Genomic DNA, 7,836 nt, shown 5'->3' on the forward strand with positions numbered 1-7,836 from the left:
TGTACCTAAGTTGAGCTCCTTGAGATCATCAACCATGGCTTGCCCCCCGTCTTCGAGTTGTGGTGGCGCAGTGGTGACATCCTCCTCGAAAACTTTGTCTTCCTTGTCCTCTTGGATTGTGATGTCAAAAACATCTTAGACCTCTTCTTCTATTAGCATGAAGATTGGCCAATGTGGATGATGGTGCGCTTCTTTACCTTCAATTGTCCTTTTATGTCCATTTTTGAGGTTGTTTGGCACTTTATCCTTGAAGGAATCAAGCTGCGAACATCGTCATTTTCTTCTAGACTGTCGAGCTTTTCTTCCTTTGGCGTTGTCTTCCTTTTTCTAGAAGTCTTCTTGGTCTCTACAAGTCTTTCCAAGGCAGATCATCACGAAGGAGACCTAGCCATGTTTCTTTGTTTCTTAGGTTTTGTCAACCTTTCGATGATAAAGCTTTGGGATGTTGGGGTGCTAAGCCGTTTAAAGACAAAAGTTCGTTCTTGACCTCCAATGTGATCAAATGCCAAAATTCTAGGTTTTGAACGATTCAACCTATCGAAGACTGATGTTCGAGGGGCGAGTTTAAGCTCATCTTGATTTTTTTCAACGCTTACACTGATGTGTTGAGCGCTAGCATTTTTTTGTTTTTCTTGAAGTCTTCACGGGTGTATCTGGTGTGAAGCCAAGTCCAGTTTTGTTGTTGTCAACTTTGTAACCATGCTCCTTTAACCTCTTTTGAGTCTCAGTAAGGTCACGTTCTTTGTCGTTGATGATGTTTGCATTCTTCTTTCCAAGATTTGAAGAAGAAGTGAAATCATAGCTAGCCTTTGACATGAGTTTGTAGGCGTTTGGGTCGAAGCCTTCTTCGGTCCTATTGGTTAGGATATAGCTTGGTTCAGTCCCTTTTGGCAGAGGTTGTATGAAGCCTTGCCGTGGCTTGGATATTTTAGCATTGCCTAGCTATGTCAGAGGTAAAATTGCATTTGCCTTGAGTAGCTTTATGTCGTCCTTTTGCAGCTGTATGTCGGCTTTGCTTGTTTCAAATTAGGATTGCCCCTTCTTTCTTCTCGACATCAGGATGTATCGAAAGACGGGTGTGTTTGATCCTTTTAAGGGCATTACATTCCCTTTGGTTGTTGCAGGTTTAGCAGGCTCATTGTCGTTTTTGCTTGAAAATGGCACAACCTCCCCTTCTTGCTTTTTGGGCACAACTTGCCACTTCTTCTTTTTGGGTGCTACTTTACATGTGGACTTGATCTCTTTTGGAAGAGCTTCAGGTACTGTATCTTTATCCATGTAAAACTTGGCATCCGCAAAGTGTGATTCAGCTTCGGTGAATGGCTTGGTGTTGCCTTGTATCACCTTCACTCCTTCTCGGTAGTATTTTATGCATTGGTTGAGGGTTGACGACACCACTCCATTCTCATGGATCCAAGGCCTTCCCAAAAGGAAGCTATAGAAAGTTCTCACGTCTTCACATGGAAGTTCTCATGGACCATGCCCATCGCCCTTTGTCATCCTTGGTTCAAACCTTGGATTAGTAGACAACTTCGAGTCAATTCGCCCACCTTTATGCTGATTGTAGCCATTGTTGACTTTGGCATGATGATTATGGTTGAACCACCATCCACAAGCATGTGGTTGACTTTGTGCTCCTTCATGTACCCAGAGACAAAGAGAGGATGGTTGTGAGGCTTTGACCCTAGTATCAAGTTTTCGTCAGTGAAGGTGGTTGCGTCATGGGCGGCACAGCATGTGGCATATTTATGTGGCCGTAGCTCCAAGCCTTTGTCCTTGCTTTCTTGCACTTCATGGTCATCGAGACTCACCAAGACTGCTATTAGTGCTCTTCGCATCTCTTTAGGCAATCATAGAGCCTCATCGATGCTAAAGTATGATGTCAGGCTTTCTTCAGGCGTAAGAGTTTTCTCTTCCTTGATGGCTATAACTTTGCCCTTTCAAGGCTCTTCTATCTCTACTTCAACCATGTGACAGGTGGTGGTAGTGCACTGTTGGAAGAAATCCTTCGGGAAGTACTCCTGCAAGGAGACAGGAATGCGTGACTCTTGCTACATAGGTTCCCCAGCGTACGTCGACTTAGCAGCAGTTCTTACATTTTTCTTGGGCTTCTTATTGTTGCGGCAGCGGTGCTTTCTCGCTTGTTCCACTTTCGGTTTGACGGCTTGTGGTCTTGGCTTCCTTGTCTTCTTGAAGGTCACCAGTGTCCACCCCTCTTCATCGTCGGTAGGTGCACTTTGGTCACTTGCCCTTATGGATGATTGTGTAGAAAATGCTGTGTGGCTTGAGCATAGATGGGAATGAGCCTGCGTCACTTAGAGAGACATAGGATCAAATGATCCAAACACAATTGCAATAGTGTGTGTTGCAGCCGTGTCTTCAAGGTTAGGTTCAATTTGCCCTTATTGTGCCAGCTTCATTGATGTAGTATGTGTAAGTAAGGATCGTTCTAGGCTGGGGAATAGAAGGGATGCTAAGCTACTCAAATTAGACTAAAAAAAACTAAACTAGACTCTAATGACTGAAAACAAACTAAAATGACTCAAAACACACAAACTAAGTTAAATTGACTCAAAACAAGTACTAGAAAGTGATTTGGACAAAAATTAAACTAAAAAGATTCAAAATACTAAATGGGGACAGATTCTGATGAATTTAAACTAAACTAACACAAATAAGAACTAAGGGGGTATTTGGACGAATTTTAAAACTTAAACAAATGAATTGCAGAAATAAACTAAAGGGTACGAAATTCAGGTGAATGAATGGGTAAATGGCTAGCTAGAGGGTTCATCAATAGTCCTCTACATGAACAGCATAATAGTTCTTTACATAAACTAATACAAATCGATTTCCAGTTATCATTCCTATAAACCATGAATGACAATGCCCAAATTAACTGTGAACTACACAAATTAACTCTCAGATTTTCCTAATTTCATTGAATTGGACGGATAACGCATCGGCAACCAAATTATTCTTCAATAGTTCCCTACATGAACAACATAATAGAGATACATATCAAAGATCATTAAGCTTTGTGAGAATCATAAGCATTGACATGACATTCGTAACTATGAACTGCATGATACTCCTGCCATGGATTTACTTAACGCGATTGTGACTAGCAACCCCCACTGCTTACAAATATAAGTTCATAACAATTAGGTGAAATTCCCTTATATTCTAGCATCAAATTCATGCATGCAAACTAAGTATGCATTCTTAATCAACATACAAGAATAAGTTATCAATCAAACAGATAAGTAAATCACATTCATGTTTTACAAAACAATAACTGGAGGAAATCAATTCATATCACATATATGTTCATGGCTTTGAATCCACCTCTAGCTAAAACGAGTTTAGCTCCTCATGTTTACACTTAAACAAAGATAAATTAAATTAAACATTGAAAACAAAAGATAGAATACACCTAGAAACGTTCCAGCAATCCAAGCTTGAATGGCAGGGCACGGCTCCAAGGGTCTCCTTTCCTTTCTCCTTGCAAAGCTGCGGCACAATGAGAGATTTCTGTGTATGATGGATGTGTGGTGTGAATTGTGGTGAAAGACGGGTAGTGGTTGATTGCTACGACACAAGTATTTATAGGGAGAAGAGAAAGCACGGTATGGGCTGAGAAAAAAGACTCCAAATCAACAAAGAACAAGGACATTTTCAATCAGATTCCAGGGAGGACAAAGAATGGTCCTTGTGGTAGGTTCTAGAACTTCTAGAAGGGGTGGTGAGGCATAGATTTAGGGATAAGGCTTTGGCTTCTAGAAACCTGATATTTAGGTATCCTAATGCCATTTAGATGTCCTCTTTGTAGTTGGAATTAAGGTAGCAAAAAATTAGGATAGGATAAGATAAGATAAGGTTGGATAAGGTTTGGATAAGATAAGGTAGTTTGGATAAGGTTTCCTCCTTTATAGCTGATTCCTTATCTTCAATGTCTTGAATTAATTCTTCGAGATGTTAAGCATATTCCTAGCCCTTCTTTAACTTCAAATTTGTCCATCCACCTTGCTCCATACATATGCTATCCATTCCAGGCCCAAAACTGCTCCAAATAGCTCCAAAATGCCTTTTCTTGCCACATTTGTCAATTGGACCTACAAACACACGAAAATGCACAAAAAAAACTATAATAAATAGAAACTAACTCACTAAATGCAAGGAAATAGGCTAACAAAGTCGCATAAATATGCTCCTATCAAATTCCCCCACACTTAGCTTTTGCTAGTCCCCGAGCAAAACAAAGAAAACAAAACACAACCTAAACCTTCCAACAATTGCCTCAGGGCTTTCCAATGAAACATGACATGTTAAAAATCACTACTCACATAGATTTTAGCCATCTCTATTCTCGAGCTTATACTTAATCGCAGTGACCACTCACTAGCTCACATTTAATCAATTAAAACAACATTTGGAATGTAGTAACATGCCTTAGAGAATTCCCTCAATTCCTCACTAGATATACTCTCTATTTTCACACAGATTTTCTGACTACACTCCCTACAATAGGTATATGTGAGAAGATTGATGAAAACATGTAGACTAGTACTCATATATGTATAATCAAATAAGGCACTTTCTGGAATTATTAACATGTACATGTATATGATCTCATGAATGGAATGCCACTACTTAGACGCGAGAACCAAGGATACCATATGCTCGTACCAATTTCAAACTCCACATATTGAAACACATAACAATCAAGATAGAAGTCTAAGGGTTGTAATGGGGCTAAGGTATTGGTTTAAGAAAGAAAAGTTATGATAAACAAAAGTTCTTAAAGCAATAGTAAGCAAAGTAATGAAATAAACACTTAGAATTCCCTTTTAAATATAGAAATCAACTTTAAACACCCATGGGAGATTCACACAACACTTACGGCCAGATTCAAACTTTTGGACCCTTTCTTTAACAACCAATACTTGTGAGTTCATTCTCACTTATTTCTCAACTCTTTTTCTTTCTATTTCACGTTTTTTTTTTTCGTGCCCTTTTCTTTTCTTTGGTACCCAAATCATACATCTTCATATATTTTTCAATGAAAAACCTTCCCCCACACCTGTTTTTCTGCAAATTGTGGATCAAAACGAATTCCCTCTAAGTCATGCTTCACTATCCTTTAAGAACAAGGGTATGGATAATCCTATTCTAGGCTAGGTAAGGATAATGTGGGCTAACAAAGAAAATTAGGTTAACTAAGGCTCAAAGGGGTTAAACCTATAATACATATGCAAAGGGTAGGGCTTTTTGGCTCTGGTTTTAACTAAACAACTTCATCTTATTGTATGTTATGCAATCAATTTTATGCTTTGAATGAAACGGGCATGAGTTCTAGTATTTGGAACTATAATAATGAAAACGCATTCTAATTAGCAACCAAGCAAAGAAATAATGAGATCATGCAACGACTTTAGAAAACAGATCCTTGCAATCCAAACTTAATGACACCATCTGTTGATGTAGTAAATGATTAGCTCATCTTTCCATTATTTTGTACTTGTCAGCTCAAGCATGCTTACATTGTGGCACATACTGTAGAAACGGTTGAGGAATTCCCTTTCAAGCTGGTCCTAGCTATTGATGGATTCAAGCTCGAGGTCGGTGTACCAATCAAAGGCATTACCTTTCAGAAAGCGCAGAAACTGCTTAATGAGGTAGTTTCCCTCTGTTCTAGTGTTGTTGCAAGTTTCGATAAAATAGGCAATATGTTGTTTAGGATTGCCCTTTCCATTGAATTGCATTATCTTTGGCAGCAGATAACCCCTTGGCATCCTCAAGGCCTCAATCTTCTTAGAGTAAGGCTTTGAGTATGGAGTCATCTCCTGCAACTGCTGGATGAAGAGAGATCCCATGAGTGTTGTCGCTTGGTCCAGCTTCTCTTCGGCATTTTCCACCAGAGGCTCTTCCTTTTCGTCGGTTTCCTCGTTTAGTGGATCAACCATTGGGTCAGCCTTATCGTCATGTTGCACCTCCAGACGGATTACGAGCATAGTAATTTGCTAGTCCTTTTCCACCACGGTCCTTGTTAGCCTTGTAATTGCTTCACTTATTTGAGCCACCTGATCCTCAATGGAAATCGCGCCAGTAGTCATAACTTGCATGGCTACGGGGCACGAGCTGCTGGAGTCAACCTTAAAAGTCAAAGACTTCGAGTACCTTATTGGACTTTTTTCGCTTGGTGCCCTTAGTAAGGCCAGGGTGATCATAGGTTCGTGCCTTAGGTGCTCTTGCTCATTCAGCAAAGTTGATGGATGGATGGAAGGCACAACAGAGAGAGTTTTTGCCTTGCTTTGGGTTATGACGCCCAAAGTGCCACCACTTGCGGCAATGATGCCTTTGTTCTTCGTGTTGGTATTGGGAACAACTTGATCCTTTCTTGATGCCATTTATGCGGTTGTTGAAGACAGAGATGAAAGGCAGAGAGGTCCCACTAGGCGTGCTAAATTTGTAAATAAGAAAATTCTGTATCGAAGAAAGAAGAACACGTGTACAAAATAAATTTGTATTGATTTGAATTTGTAGGTTACAATCTCTGTTTACAAATTTTCCACTGATTTAGTCTTCAAATTTGATGTAAATGTGTAGATTGTTGATCCAAGGGTCGCGTTGACTTGATCTCGACCGAACGATTCAACGATTGCTTCAAGTTTTGAGCTTGAAACAAGGCGTCGATAGTTTTCACCTAAAAGCTGTTGCAAAGGTAGTATTGATGTAGGATTTCGTTGATTCAAGGGTCTTGGCGACTTGATCTTGAATCGAATGTCGTTACAAGTTTTAAGCTTGCAACAAAGTCTTGAAGGAATCAACACAAGTGCTTGTTGATTCTTCAAGGGAATGCTTCGGCTTTGGTTGTACATTCTTCGAAGATAGCTTTGGCAGTGTATTAGTCTTCAAAGATTTGGCAAAGGTTCTTCTCAATGTGAGAATTTTGGCCCTTCAATGTACCAATTGTCCCCCTTATGCTTATCTTGGAATCTTATATTTATAGACTTCCAAAGCCCTGCCATTGGTTGGATTTGGCTTTGATTTGTGTCTTTATTCGTCCTTGGGAGAATTTAGGCATGTTTTGTGTCTTGTTTTCAGCCACTTTCCCTTGCTTGGCAGAAATCTATACAGCTTTCTTTCTTATTTTGCTAGCAATCTTCAATTTTTGCTTGTTTTGTGAAGATGCTTTAGCTTTTTTTCCGGTTTTGGGAGCAATTTAGGCCCCTTGTCGATTTTAAGGACATTTCTTCCTCTTGGCCGCATCTTAGGAATGCTTTTAAGCTTCCTTTGGTGGATTTGTGCCACATGTCATTGATGACTTGTCCATTTGTGTTAAGTCATATGCCACATGGAGCTTTGTGATGCATCATTTGCATGGAATGAAATTTGCATGTCTACAAATGCCCCACATCAAGGCACGTTGTAGGCATGTTCTTGTCACATGTAGGAAACGTGTTTTGAAGTCCTGTAATGTGAATGTTCTAACTCAAGGGTCATCGAGACATGATCTTGAATTACTTTGCTTCTTCAAGGGCTGTAGAGGCGTATTTCTTGAACAAAACATTTCTTTAAGGGCCATTGAGGCGTATTTCTTATACACGACTGCACCCAGCTTTAATACTAGGCTGCCTACGTACCCTTTTTGAGGGATCAAGTCATATATAGTTCAGAGGAAAGAATTTATTTTGACTTGCTTCCTCTGCACTTGCTTCCCTTCAGGAGTTTGTTTCGCACTGTTTATGCGTAGAACTTCTTCACGAGCTTTCCGTTGACGCATGGGTATATGCATTTCCCATTGGCATTAGAGAGTTTGTAAACACCTTTGGT

This window comes from the organism of the source record quoted next, unplaced genomic scaffold, assembly GCF_019419815.1.
Source record: "Pyrus x bretschneideri cultivar Hongxiangsu unplaced genomic scaffold, Pyrus_bretschneideri_v1 Contig150, whole genome shotgun sequence".
NCBI classification, from domain to species: Eukaryota; Viridiplantae; Streptophyta; class Magnoliopsida; order Rosales; family Rosaceae; genus Pyrus; species Pyrus x bretschneideri.